Consider the following 15505-nt stretch of genomic DNA (forward strand, 5'->3'; position numbering starts at 1 on the left):
GAAGAGGTCACCGAGGTATGAGGGAGCGCCCATCTCGAGTAAGATTAACCAGAGCTTATCCCTCTGTACCAGATCAAAGGCGGATCTAAGATCCACAAAGATCAGGTAGAGAGAACCCTTCCCCAGAAACACCGTTTTCCAGTGTACCAGCTGCAACCTAAACAGTTGGTCAATTGTGGAGACTCTAGGGTGAAAGCCTGCTTGAAAGGGCGATAGAATATGAAATTCTTCCATCCAACTTTCAAGCCTAGTTAATAGAATTCGGGCAAACACCTTCTGGAGAACGTCAATGAGACTGATAGGCCGATAATTTGCTGGATCTAGAGGGGAGGCCTTTTTATGGATGGGGATGATTTCTGCACCCTTCCAAGTATAAGGGATAGCCATACCGGAGAGGATTGCATTATAATATATCAATAGGTATGGTACCCAAACCGATTGTTCGCTTTTGAATAGATCCCCAGGGATCCTATCCAGACCAGGGGCTTTACCAGAAGAGAGACTCAATAGGGCAGCCTGAATTTCAAAAGAGGTACAGAGTAATGGATCGGAGACCCCTACTTCAATAGGGACTTGGGGAGATATATTAGTTAACAATGGTAATGATACAACCACAGTGTCACTTGTCGGAACACTAAAAAGAGGCTTAAAGTGCCTCAACCAAACCTCCTCACTGAGGCCAGGTGTTATAGCTGGGGATCCCGCACTTCTACCACACCTGACTAAATTCCAGAAAGTCCTGTAATCATGGCTATCCAGGGCATCCTTTATATTAGCCCACCTAGCAACCTCCCAATCTTTTTTTAGATTCCAATATAACAGATTTGTACAAGGATCTTGCTCCTCTGATACTGTGAGAAGTACCATTTTTCACCTCCCATAAGAGTGCCCGTTTAGCATCCCTACAGCTAGAATTGTACCAGTTGGCTTGTTTCCTCACCCCATTTAGCTTAGGTTTTACCGTGATATAAAAAAACTAGCGGCCATTGAAAAAAGTTTGATTTGGATAATCTCTAGATCTTCGAAGTATGATAAACCCTGTCTGGCCTCCACGAGAACAGATACTTCGGCCAGATGGGTGACCACATGTGAATATGAAGCCGCGATTTTGTTTGGGGTAGACAAAAACTTAGCCCACCTAATGCGACGTCCGCCAGCCACCGCTATTAGGTTGGGTACTGCAGATTGGACCGAAGTCCCTGGGACTCGTGCTGGGTCCAAATAATGTAAAAATTCCAAACTGAGGAGATTATGGTCAGTATCAGCCCTGACCACTATGGTAAGATTTAAGATGGGACCAAAACTCCACGGTTACCAAGATGTAATCAATGGTTGAGCTTTTACCCAGTCTGTTATAAGTTTGCTTCCCTGGGGCATCTGGAGCAAGTCTGCCATTACAGGCTCGCATAGAATGAGATGCTACGAGCTTGTTAATCTCAATAGCCAGAGGTGTAAGACGCAGAGCAGGGTACATAAGACACTCCTGTATGTTCCAGGATAAATCTACCTCAGAGGTAATGGAGGGTATGCCAACCAGGGGTTCGAAATGGCAATTAAAATCACCCCCCATGATCGTGTAAGGAAGTGTAGGAAACGTTAATTTATATATATTCAAACGAGATTAACTTTGACTACCAAATTCTGGATAAAGGCCGTAAGTGAGTCGTACACCATTATTCACAACTTTATGCACCTGAAGCACAACTGAGGCAGATTCGGGTGTATCGAAAATCCAGTCCTACCCCGTTGCAAGGAGCCGGAGGGATGCCCGAGTGAGCTGATTGGCTGCCACTGTAACGTGCGGTGGTCTGCAGGTCACATGTTTGAATCCTGGCAGGGCCAGCTCAGTGATCTATCCTTCGGAGGGCAGTGATGTGAGTATCATTGAACTGTTTAATCTAAACATATACTGACAGTGCTTAAACCTGGTAGGATCAGAAATTAGAGGAGAGGGGCCCTATACCACAAAGGGGGTAGGGCACCAAATAGACAATAGTCAAAAACAAGTTTTCACAGTTTTGACAGTATCAAACTGCTCACACGCCTACAAAGCCCTCCATAACACCGGACCCCAATACCTCAACGAGGGAATCTCCTTCCACGCCCCCAAGAGAAACCTCAGCTCAGCCGACCTCACCCTAGCCACGGTCCCCCACATTCATAGGGCCAGAGCAGTGGGGCAGATCCTTCTCCCACCCCGTAGCCAAGACCTAGAACAAACTCCCCCCTCGCATCAGACGAAGCCCGACACTGCTCCAGTTCAGGAAGGACCTCGAGACCTGGCTCTGTGAATGACCAACATAGCAGCTCCCCCCCCCCTCCCCCCGACACTGCTCCAGTTCAAGAAGGACCTCAAGACCCCGGCTCTGTGAATGACCAACGGAGCTGCTCACCCCTCCCCCCCCCCCCCGCCTGTCCCCCCCCCAGCGCTTTGAGACCCTCATGGCTGAGTAGCTGCGCTCAGTAAAAGCCTCATTGATTGATTGATTGATACAACGTTATTAACATCAACTCTGCGCAGATCCATGAAGTCTCACATGGTGGTTAATGTACACTGGGACGCAGAGGGTCGTGGCGCAAGGGCGTAAAATACACTCACTTTCAGGGAGGGGCATGGACAGCCTTGGGGAGGTGAGCTAGGAGTCTGGCTTGGCTGTAAGACCCATAACAAGGGCAGAGCCATTTAAAAATGTGAATCGAGTAACAGCTGTCATAAGAAAATATGATAGAGATTTTAAAATGGAAAAATATATATCTTTTAACATTTCTAAGTGTCTCAATTGACTACACACAGTTATGTCACTGAATTGAGTGACTTTTATTGAAAGTAATACTTTTTAAAACACTGAATATTTATTGATACTCCCTTGCCACGGCGACGAGTTACCGAAAATGTCAGTTTGTAAAGTTCTGTGTTTATACGGCTCGTATTGTTATTAAATGTGAACCAAGACTGTTTCATATTAATCATAGATGAGCGGGTTTTCTTGAGCACAGACCCTCTGATGAATTACTACAATGTGCCCCTCAACTGGATGGATCACGAGAATGATACATAGGGGCAGTGAAGTGATGGGTGATGGATCACACAATTTGAGCCCAGGGTTCTGCTCGCACAGTATGCAGATCAGAGACGGGTCCTTGTCTCTTCCACGTATTACCAAAGGACTGTGCCTTGTGTTCAGTTAGTCAAGTCTTGTTATTCAATTGGTGTTAGCATGGGTGTTCAATAAATACACTTGTCACACTTTAAATCAGACTGACGTCATAGACACATGTGTACAAGTAACGGGACATGTCTGCCTGAAAGCTTGCAAGGGTCTCCCGAAGAGCCGTGATGGATGGAGCAAGTTCTGAAGGGGTCAGAGCCCCCTCTGTTCTCGCTAATTATTCAATATTTAATTGCAGTCATTGGGGTATTACACCTGTCCTTAAAAAGGTTCTTTTTCTGACGTCAGCAGAGCCAACATTAGCATCAAACAATATTTCCTGCTTCCCTTGCCCTAGTGACTCGCCTGGCTTGTCAATCGGAACCCCTTAAGGAGGGGCTCAGACGTCATCTAACCACACAGAAGCCACGGGGACCTCCGAGAGTTCGCTTCTCGGGTACCGGCTCGTCAGGGAGGGTTGCACCCTGTGTATGGTGGCTTCAGACAGCCCTGCTCCGGCTTCCCAGAGTTCGCTTCTCGGGTACCGGCTCGTCAGGGAGGGTTGCACCCTGTGTATGGTGGCTTCAGACAGCCCTGCTCCAGCTGCCTCTGTTTCATCTTTAGTTTCTAAGTTTTCTTTTTGAAAGTCTAGGGAGGTATTGTCCCTCTGTCCCCACATCCAAACACTGAGAGTAGGCAGTTAAGTTTGTGTGTCTCCCTTCCCAAATGATATTTGATTGCATTGTATGGCAGCGTTTCCTCAGCGCTTACTACTCCTATGTGGGGCACTGAAGCGCTTGCCTTCATGGCCTGCACGCTACACCATGTGGGGCCTGTGGTTGAAAGGGTGTCTCGATTCGATCCTGTGTGGGAAGTGTTTCCATGTCGTGTGTGATGATCCCCAAGGTTCATTTATTGTGTTATTGGATATAGCGCCTAGCAGTGTGATGAATGAAGACGTGTGCGAGTGAGACTCGCAGCTCATAGTTGGCGACTCTGAGCAGCTCTGCAGCTCCCTTGATGGCTCGACTTATGGTAAAGCTGGTTTGTGCGCTGGGTTCAACAACCTGATATTGTCTTTATAGTCTTGTCCCGGCAGGCCCAGGTTGGAGGGGTGTGGAGATCTGCTGGGAGGGATATTTTTGTCATCTCATATGGGAAAGTCTTTGTGAGATGTAAAGAAGCAGTCCTAGTATGCAGCAGGTCGGGACCTGCAGTGGTGGGCTAAACGCCAGTCCTCCGATGGCCGAGCGGCGTGGGGCACCTTTCTTCAGTTGTCCCACCGGTGTTGGCTGTTTATTGGGTGGTTCAGATCTGGGCGATGGACACGACCCATAGAAGGTACGTCTTCTGTGAGTCAAATGGAATTAAGCTACAGTTGGCTTCTGATCGGTGACTATCATGGCCTCCGTACTAGTGTGGGCCAGTAGGGTTACATATGAATTGACAGAGGTATATACTACCCAGGCTAACCGTAGGTCAGACCTTCTTATTTTACGTGGACATAGACAGCAGGGCGCTGGACGGATTGTTTTATATCTGCAGGCTGTCGATTGTACTTGAAGGTGCGGTTATCCTTCCCAGTTCTATTCTAGTGTTGTGAGATGTTGTTAATTTGGAAATAACCGTGTTTTCAACAGGCTTTGGAAATGTCGATGCTCTTGAATGCTTGGCACCTTGTACTGGGAAAGTCGTGCCTCCGATGGGTTTCTTATGGTCAGATGGTACAAGCCTGGAGCACAGTGCCCTGTTTTGTTTGTATTCCTTGAATCTGACTTGTAGTTGGCGGTCCTCTTCCTTGGGAGACCCTGTGAACCCTGCAGAGTGCCGTGAACGCTGCCCTTCTAGCCGCGGGCAGCCAATGGAGTGACTGCAGGTCTGGAGCCATGCTTTCTTGGGTCAAGGCCGAGGAGGAGTCTTGTAGAATTTTGCATATGATGAATCTGGATGCACCAAAGTATAGGCTCTTGAGAAGTTGAAGCCTTGAGAATGAAGAAGGCGCCTAGTTTTTATTGCTATCCAAGGTAAGGGAGGATGCGTCGGTGTTTTCATGGAGTGGAACGCACGCTGTGATGCTAACGTGGTGTCTAGGGTCGGCCTGAATCCATGGTTACTCCTAGGATTTTGACTCTGCTTGATGTTGTGGGAGGCGGCCTGGAGTTCATTGAGCCCTATCTTGTCCACAGGTCATGATCTGTCTTCTTATGGTGCGGAGGCAGTTGTCAAGTTCTGAGGTGAATGTTTTTTGGGGCGTATATTTGTGTTAGGGTGTGGGTGTCTGCTGCATAGTTGTAACCGGTGAGGTGGATGATTTAATCAGGTTTGGTAAGGGTGATTAGTGGATGTTGATTAGTAGCTTAGATATGATGGTCCCCGGTGGGACGACGCAGTGTTGGGGGTGCACCTGGCCGGTCTAAAGCCGAACTGTTGGTCTGACATTAGCATTTTTGTAAATGTAGAAAATAGAGGAGAAAGGGCTTAAACTATCTGTTAGACCTGGCACCTTGGCGTGAGTCTCCCTTCCACTTTTTGTCGCTGTGCCTCATGTTTTTGCTGGTGTTAGCTGCTCAGAGCACTGTGCCACTGCCAACCAGTGCCACAGTGCAAGTGCTCCCTATTTAAAATGTATATGTTGGTTGGATTCCATGTCTGGCTTATTTGGTTTACTGTCAGACCCCAGTAAAGTGCACCAGGAGTGCCCAGGGCTTGTAAATACAAATGCTGCTGGTGGGCTTGCAGCACTGGTTGTGCCACCCACAGAAGCGGCCTGGTAAAATGTATCTAGGGTCTGCCATTGCAGAACCTGCGTGCAGTCTGGTACTGTCATGCTGACTGGGCAAGTGCACCCACTTGCCAGTCCCTAAACCTTCCCTTAACTTCATATTAGTCACCCCTATGGTAGGCCCAAGGGCAGGGTGCATTCTAAGCATAAGGTAGGACACGCCCTGATGTGTGTGGCAGGTCCTAATAGTGAATTACAACCATTTTCGTTTTTCACTATTGCAAGGCTACCTGTTCCCATAGGCCAGAATGGGCTGTTAGAATTGTTACATTCTATGATCCTAACAGACCCAGGGAACATGGTAGAAAATCGAGTTTAGTATGCCTGAACTCAGAATAATAAAATGCATCTTTTAGTAAAGTTTATTTTAATATTCTGTGTTTGCAAATACCACTTTTAGAAAGTTGATATTGCTTGCCCAACCATTTCAGCCCGCCTCTGCTATGATGTGTATCTGCCTGTCTGGTTTGTGTGAGTGACAGGGCTGGGGAAACCCAGAGGGGCAGGGCTAGGTTGCCTGGTGGTGAATAGAGAGATTGACATCCAGATGGGTGGGAGGAGTGCACCTGGACTCTGAACAGGGCTGTGCTCTGCCACCACAATGCTGGCTCCACCTCCTGTGGAGCGGCTGATGTCTCTGCCCTGCACCCTGAATAGAAAGGCAGAGTCATGTCAACAAAGTGCTCCACAACTGGTTTGGACTGGGCAAAGGCCCCTCTACCCCAGAGGAACAAAGGAATTAGGGGTGTAAGTATTGGGACCCTGCTCCCAAGAAATTAGATCCTGCTTGACAAGAAGAACCTCTGCCTGAGGAGAAGGAACTGGGAAAGCTGTAAGGAGGAGTACTGTCCCTGACCTGGGGGATTGGCCTGCAGTGGTTGCCTTGCTGCTGAAAGGAGAGGAGAAAGACTACAAAGACTTTATTTCAACTTGTGCTTAAAAGATCTCCAAGGGCTTGTGCTGAGCTTGCCCCCTGAACGAAGTCCCAGGACCAGTGGACTTCACCCCCCAGCTCCCCAGAGTTCTTTGGAAGTGCCTACTGCTGCTGTTGGGCCTTCTGAGGGACTGCTTGGCGCAAGGAGCTGGAAGCGCGACTCAAGGAGAAGCGTGCCGCCGTCGGAGCTGTTGTCGTCGCATCTCGCAAAGGGTGTCGCCGCCGCAACATCGCATCGAGCAGAAGCGTCTCGCATCATTCCGGAAGTGTCTCGCAACGCCGAAGAAGCGTGTCTCCATCGCAGCCATCGTAGCTGACGCATTGCACCGCATCAAGAAAAGCGCCTCGCATCCACGGAGAAGCGTGCCGCCGTCGGAGCTGCTGTCGTCGCATCGCGTAAAGGGGTGACGCCGCTGAAGCATCGCATCGAGCGGAAGCGTCTCGCAAACGTCGGAGAAGTGTGCCGCTGCCAAGGCCGCTGTCGTCGCATCGCCTAAAGGGGTGACGCCGCTGCAGCAGACGCATCGAGACGAGTCTTCTCGCAACATTGGAGAAGCGCAACACATCTGGAAGATCTTCACGTCTTTATTTCTTTGCACCAAAAAACTTCATCGCATCAGCATCGTTGCAACACTTTCGTTGCCCTGCGTGTCGCATCTAAGGTACATTGACTTAAAGTGTCGCATTTAAGAACTTAAGAGAACTAAGCAAACTTCTACCATCTAAAGTAACAGTATTGTGTATTTTTGTCGTTTAATGGTCTTGTGGTAATTCTATATAAAGAATCCTTATTTGTAATATGAAAACCTGTGTGGTGTCATCTGTAGTGTTGTCACTTGGTTACTGTATGTGTTCACAAATGCTTAACCTATAACGCTCTGAGATAAGCCTTGTCTGCTCGCGCCAAGCTACCTAGAGGGTGAGCAGGGGTTATTTTAGGAGTGTAACCCCTTACCCTGACTAGAGGAAAGGTTCCCTGCTTGTCACAAGTACCTACCTGTGCCAACCAGAGAACCCGGATTCTAACACTATCACATTCTCTATAAGAAATATAGATCACAAGTATAGTAAGCCCTGATTTACTTTCAGAGTATGTTTGATGCTCCATGGAGAAACGATATTTATTACTTTGCGGACATAGCCCTCACCCAAAATTTGTGGCCTGCTTCATTTGGCTCTTCATCCTGACAGGATGGGCTCTACCACTCTAGTGGGAGCTCCTTGCTTTTTATTTTCTTTTTCTATGGGATCTGGGGGTAGTTTATGTTGTTGTATAGTAAAAATGTATTGGAAATAACGTAAGTTTATTGGGTTTCATTTTCACTTCGCAAGATTACATTCAAAACTTTGGATGATTAGGGAAATTATTTATCCTTCTATCCTTATGAGTCAACACGTTTCAGTCACTTTTGCTAATACCCATAGTCACAAGGCTTTCTTCAGAACTTTGAGATCCTCTACTTGTTTATATGTTGTTGTCAGAAGTTTCTTTGATCATCAAATACAACACTTAAGACCAGATAGACCTAAAGAAAAGCATGTGCGAGCTTCACTTTGTATCTGCTGATATGGGTAACCCCCATTTGTAGTTAACACTTTTGTATATCTCTGCCATTTAAAATCGCAATTCTGAGAATTAAGAATCCTGCGATTCACAATTGATTTTTTTTTTTTGTAAATTATATTGGCTAATGAAGGTGCGTTTGTTCCCATTTTATTGAAAATCGCACATTTTATGCCGTGGCAAAACATTTCCACAGTAGTAAGGGGCAATATGAAACCCCAGGTGAGTGCAGAGGGGGCTCAGAGGTGTGGAAAATTGCAAAAAACTAAAAAAAAGAATATGTTTGCCACACTTAATTTGTGATTTTTAATACAATTGTATTTCCATGGCTTTCATTTTAAACCCCATTTTGTGTAGAAAAAGTTGATTTGCTTGAAAATATAAAAACAAATAAAATATAGGGAAGGAACTCTGCTGCTCTCATTCAAAGGATGTGCACAGTAGGGAGAGGCAAACCTGCTGAAGGGTGGTCCAAGCCCTGGTGACAACCCTGGCTCTGCAGCCCCTTTAGCTGTGCACAGCATGGGTTGAATGGAGGACTTGACTGCAGCCCAGCCAGGCCCAGCGGCCAAAGTATATCATGAAAAAACTCTAGCAATTCACTGAAATAACCACAGTTAAAAAGCTGAGTCATGGTTCTACCTCAAATGTGAAAGCACTAAAGTACAGCACCCATGGTTCATGATGCACACAAAGCACATCGTAATCGACATGTCCTGCCATGCTCAAAACACTCACGTGCCAGGGAAAAAGGAAGTCTAGCAAGAATGACCCATGGCAGGCAGTGGCGTAACACAGGTCTCTGTAGCCCCCACGGGGCGGGCCCCCAAGCTCCATGGGGCCCTCCTCAGCACAGTACTCTGGCCTGAGAGCTCCTGATTGTCTGGAGGGGCCCCCTCCACGTACCTTGCAGGGAGTCCCCCTCAAGTTTCCTTATGCCAACGATGGCAGGTGATGCCGGGTACGGCATAGGTTGTGTGAGCTGCAAACCATCACTAGAAAACTTCAGTGGGGTTACACATTTGAGCCAGAACCCTAACTCCTAGCTGTATCCTGCTTTTTAGGTCTCGCTGAGCCCAGCGCATGCGCTGGCTTGGAGAGACATTTTGTAAGGGACTTTTCAAAGTCCTACCGCTGGCATAGAGCTACTGTGCAAGAGGCGTGCACGCGCGCAAAGTAGCCATATGGCTTTACGTCGCTCTCCCTCATAGCCGCCTCTCCGCCCCCTTCCCTGCGGCAGATTTAGGGCATGATATTTAAGCAACTTACACAAAATAACATTGGAAGAAACCTGTGCAGTTTCTCGTAACTAGTGTTTATCGTTTTACTTTTTGGTTTGTGAGTTACGTCATTTCTCTTCCAATATTTGCGCTGGATCCATCCAAACAAGTTACAAATATTTACAGTGCTGATGAACGCATTCGAATGACTGGCTTTTGGAATTCCGTTATTTTATTTCCTTGCTGTCAACTTTCAATATTACTTGCTCAAAAAAAAATATATATATTATGCATGCCTCCCTCCCCTCCACGAGACACACAGGCCGTCACATGTTCTTGCTGCAAGTTTCACCAATTCCCAGCTTATGCAAATGCTGCCATATCATGGACATTTCCTGTAAAACTGCTAATGCTACACAGCTGATGTCCAAAGAGCCACCCATGCTCCTCCATTTCCCGTCTATTTTGACTTCCCTCTTGAGCCTTACCCAGGAGTTCATTTTTATCTACCACTGTGGAGACATACTGCACCTGTTGCACAGTGCTGTTCTAGCTGAATTGCATAGCTGAGTGACATTTTGTTACGAATGATAAGTGACCTGAGTTTTTGTCTTTCACTTCTCTATTTTTTTGCCTATATATATGCCTTTACTCCGCAGCCACTTGGGCCGCAGTGTAGTACTAGCGGAACTCATGCAGTGAAAAGCAGCAGCGTGCTAACACCGCCATTGCATTGAGGCACTAACACAAGTGCTCCCTTGGAAACATAAGAGGAGCACTGCTGCATTGAAAAGCACTGGAGCTCTAACAGAACTATTGCAACGGATCTCTGTGAACACGTCTCCCTCCTTCCTGACAGTGGGATTGAGCAGGGTCGGACTGGGACAGGTAATGGGCCCAGGCACCAAAGTAAAAGTGGCCCCATTAGTGAAGTAGATTGCTTTGAAAGGGGCCCATGTTTGCAAATTGGGGGCGTTTTGACTTTGTAATGACAGGTTGTATGGAAGACTGCATTTAGGTGACCTTGCTGCAGGCAATGCTTGTTTTTATTATCTATTCATCAGTAAACACTAGCCCATGAGGCCATAAAACAGGCACACTGCCAAAAAACAGCCCTCACTAACCTGTCAGGCCGGCCCTTCGGGCACTGCCTGATTGCCCTACATTCCAGTCCGAACCTGGGACTGATCACTGAGCGCCCTGCCAAAACATCTCCCCGTTGCTGTCCATCTAGCCAGTCGTGCACATAAAGCCAAATACTCTCGGCAAGCTCCATTGCGTCATGCGCACGTCCCAGCTGAGCTATAGTTTGTCAGGCAGATTTCTAGCATTTGGGAACATCTTAGCTAGTCAGCAGCACTGTAGGGGCTGCTTTACAGATGGGGTTCACTCTGCCGCATCCTTAAATGCGTGGCCGGGCTCGGACCAGGACTCTCTACCCTCTTACAGTGTGAGCGCACACCTGCACTGTAAACCGCAGATTTGAAAGGGTGATTGAAGCCATAGGTCTGCCTTTCAATGCCAGTGGCCGGATGCTTTATCCAACCTGCACCTCATGCGAACAATCTACTGGTGATTGCAGCCCAAAGTCCTCAACCAAAGGTTTCCTCTGAGAATCGGTAAAAATAATAAACATGGGGCCTCTGTGTTTCCTATTGCTTGCATATAAGCACCACAATTTTCGGCCACAATTTTCCACGTGTGGAAGGGTTCATTTCCAGATGTCCCCTTATATCCGCGTCCTTTTTCCTGGAAGTATCCACTCTGCTTCAGAAAGCAGTTTTGAGGTCATACTCCAATTATTTCACACCCTTCTACCCGATTTTTTGTGTGTGTACACAGTGCCTTAATATCTCACAAGTACTGCATAACTACACCGCTTTGTTACCTTGTGCACCTGTAGTGATAGAGAAGAAACAGACTTTTAATTTAGCAATCAATCGCAATCCTAGAACGTTGGTTCTGTCCTCTGTATGTATCAAGTTAGTCGCCTGTGGATCTCCACAACTCAACCAGTTTCTCTCTGGGCTTTAACCCCTTCAGTGCCACGCCCTTTCCCCCTCCTGTGCCGGGCGTTGCATTAGTGGGTGGGGTCCATGACGAGATAGTCTCGTCATGGGCACAGCGAACTGCGCTCCATGACGAGACTATCTCGTCATGGGCACTGAAGAGGTTAAGCACAGTTTTAGGACCGAGACCTTTCAGCTGTCTTAAAATGATAGTACAATCAGCAGATGTGAGTTTACCTAAAATGCTCATCTTTTTTATGCAGTTCTATTTTTTAACGACGTACCTCTTAGTTTACATTTCTCCAAAGCTTGTCATGATCTCATTCTGACCTCTTGATGATAAATTTAAAGGACGAGCTGTTGCCCTTTTTAGTTTCTGATTAGACAAGCATGTCCTAAACGAGGTTCCATGTTTAACAGTGTCCCATTAGGTTCTTTCCCAAAGAAGACAGCTCTATGAATTGGAACAACCCAACTAAAAAAACGAGAAGTTGGGACACTGCGCACAGTTATAATATACTGCATTTTGTTCTTTGAAAGTATTCACTTTGAACCAACCGCAGCTTGACCAGTTGCATCTGATTTGCCTGCTGCACTGTGCGTGAAAGCATTTGGCCAGCAACAGAAGGCTCCAATGTAATGATTGTGCACATTGGTAAATTACTGGCAGAATATGTTATAGCCGTTGCCAGGGGGTATATCAGTTGATAAAGGCCCATTGTCTGAGTTAAAGCCCCACGCCTCAAGTGATGGCCAATTAAAAGGGCGAGAGCCTTTAGCAACTGGTATTGCCCTAATCAGAAAGGTTAAAATGCTGGTGTAATATGGTCTGGTACGGCCTAACGCCCCCACCTCCCCTGACGGTGACAAAAACCAAGAAGTCGTTCTTGTTTTTGGAATAGGAGGTCGTTGACCCCCGATCGTATTTATTAACATACAAACAAATTATATTCATAACATATCATAACGCAGAAATGACAAGACAGGATTCGGTACATTTGCTTATATCCTAGCTTTAACAAAACTCTAATACATAAATGTTCCTATCCTAGTCTAAACACATTGCAGTTCACATTTCTGCGTATTCGTCTGAGCCTACGGCAAGGTCAAAAGTTGGCCCCTCCCCCTTACACCGAAACTGTCCCGCGCACCCCATCCGGGATGCGCATGCGCCGGAGGCCCAGCTGACCCGGAAGTACTTACCCCCAGGCAACCCCCAAACGTTCAGGACTTACTCCATAAAGGGGCCATGCAGACAACGCAGCTTACTTACGCCCGCGTGCGGGGTGGCTAACCAGCCAATGGAAAGCGTAACCCCCCCCTTTCTTAAAAAACACAAGACAAGAGGTGTTTGGCTAGGCAGGAACAGTTTGTTTAATTAAACTGTTCGACTGGAAGGACAGTTACACGTGTTGCACGGCGTCTGCCACTTCATCAGGGTTGTAATAGAAACAAGCATTGGCATAGCCAATAGGTCTCGCCTTTGGGATCTTATAAGTGTTTAGCCTTGCAAAAGTTGATGTTGTTGCACCATGGATATTGTGGTGCATAACTAAATACTTATAAGGTCCCAAAAGCGAGACCTATTGGCTATGCCAATGCTTGTTGATTTCGGCCCAGCCTCACACTCAGTCTGGTGTGTATGCAAACGCCTAGGCCTGTCCCTTGACACGAGTGATGTCCTGGACATGTCCTGTGACTTAAGGGGCGCCTCGTTTCGCTGACATTGCACGACTGTCCCCGTCAGGGAGTCTAGCATGCAGAGCGGCAGTGACAGCGCACAGCTTGGAGCATCTCTACTTACGACCAGACCTTGGTATGTGTCTCATTGGAGCGGAGGCCTACTGTCCCCGTCAGGGAGTCTAGCATGTAGAGCGGCAGTGACAGCGCACAGCTTGGTGCATCTCTACTTACGACCAGACCTTGGTATGTGTCTCATTGGAGCGGAGGCCTACTGTCCCCGTCAGGGAGTCTAGCATGTAGAGCGGCAGTGACAGCGCACAGCTTGGTGCATCTCTACTTACGACCAGACCTTGGTATGTGTCTCATTGGAGCGTAGGCTTACTGTCCCCGTCAGGGCGTGTAGCATGCAGAGCGGCAGTGACAGCGCACAGCTTGGTGCATCTCTACTTACGACCAGACCTTGGTATGTGTCTCATTGGAGCGGAGGCCTACTGTCCCCGTCAGGGAGTCTAGCATGTAGAGCGGCAGTGACAGCGCACAGCTTGGCGCATCTCTACTTACGACCAGACCTTGGTATGTGTCTCATTGGAGCGGAGGCCTACTGTCCCCGTCAGGGAGTCTAGCATGCAGAGCGGCAGTGACAGCGCACAGCTTGGAGCATCTCTACTTACGACCAGACCTTGGTATGTGTCTCATTGGAGCGGAGGCCTACTGTCCCCGTCAGGGAGTCTAGCATGTAGAGCGGCAGTGACAGCGCACAGCTTGGCGCATCTCTACTTACGACCAGACCTTGGTATGTGTCTCATTGGAGCGGAGGCCTACTGTCCCCGTCAGGGAGTCTAGCATGCAGAGCGGCAGTGACAGCGCACAGCTTGGCGCATCTCTACTTACGACCAGACCTTGGTATGTGTCTCATTGGAGCGGAGGCCTACTGTCCCAGTCAGGGAGTCTAGCATGTAGAGCGGCAGTGACAGCGCACAGCTTGGTGCATCTCTACTGACGGCCAGACCTTGGTATGTGTCTCATTGGAGCGGAGGCCTACTGTCCCCGTCAGGGAGTGTAGCATGTAGAGCGGCAGTGACAGCGCACAGCTTGGTGCATCTCTACTTACGACCAGACCTTGGTATGTGTCTCATTGGAGCGGAGGCTTACTGTCCCCGTCAGGGCGTGTAGCATGCAGAGCGGCAGTGACAGCGCACAGCTTGGTGCATCTCTACTTACGACCAGACCTTGGTATGTGTCTCATTGGAGCGGAGGCCTACTGTCCCCGTCAGGGAGTGTAGCATGTAGAGCGGCAGTGACAGCGCACAGCTTGGTGCATCTCTACTTACGACCAGACCTTGGTATGTGTCTCATTGGAGCGGAGGCTTACTGTCCCCGTCAGGGCGTGTAGCATGCAGAGCGGCAGTGACAGCGCACAGCTTGGTGCATCTCTACTTACGACCAGACCTTGGTATGTTTCTCATTGGAGCGGAGGCTTACTGTCCCCGTCAGGGCGTGTAGCATGCAGAGCGGCAGTGACAGCGCACAGCTTGGTGCATCTCTACTTACGACCAGACCTTGGTATGTGTCTCATTGGAGCGGAGGCTTACTGTCCCCGTCAGGGAGTCTAGCATGCAGAGCGGCAGTGACAGCGCACAGCTTGGAGCATCTCTACTTACGACCAGACCTTGGTATGTGTCTCATTGGAGCGGAGGCCTACTGTCCCCGTCAGGGAGTCTAGCATGCAGAGCGGCAGTGACAGCGCACAGCTTGGAGCATCTCTACTTACGACCAGACCTTGGTATGTGTCTCATTGGAGCGGAGGCTTACTGTCCCCGTCAGGGCGTGTAGCATGTAGAGCGGCAGTGGCAGCCGCTGCTTTGGTGCATCTCTACTTACGACCAGACCTTGGTATGTGTCTCATTGGAGCGGAGGCCTACTGTCCCCGTCAGGGCGTGTAGCATGTAGAGCGGCAGTGACAGCGCACAGCTTGGTGCATCTCTACTGACGGCCAGACCTTGGTATGTGTCTCATTGGAGCGGAGGCCGACTGGCCTCTTGCGTAGAGTTCTTCTTCCGCTATTCCAGGTCCCAGCTCTAGCGCCCCGAGTGGACTGCGTCTGTGGATGTGGCCTGTGCGGTCCGTGCATGGTGAGTATGAATGAGCCACAGTGATGGAGACC

General features: G+C 48.5%; 1 protein-coding gene across 5 annotated transcripts in view; it reads left to right on the forward strand.

Annotated features, from left to right (window-relative positions):
* Positions 1-15505, forward strand: part of GDPD2 (glycerophosphodiester phosphodiesterase domain containing 2) — a 423676-nt gene that overhangs the window by 162851 nt on the left and 245320 nt on the right. The window contains exon 1 of one of the 5 annotated variants that reach the window (XM_085608384.1): positions 4380-4490. The exons of the other annotated variants lie outside the window; for them this stretch is intronic. The gene's annotated coding sequence lies outside the window, so the exon portion shown is untranslated. Of the gene's footprint in view, positions 1-4379; positions 4491-15505 lie in introns of those variants that run through there. 5 annotated transcript variants of the gene reach the window in all.

This window comes from Triturus cristatus, chromosome 5_2, assembly GCF_964204655.1.
Source record: "Triturus cristatus chromosome 5_2, aTriCri1.1, whole genome shotgun sequence".
Lineage (NCBI taxonomy): Eukaryota > Metazoa > Chordata > Amphibia > Caudata > Salamandridae > Triturus > Triturus cristatus.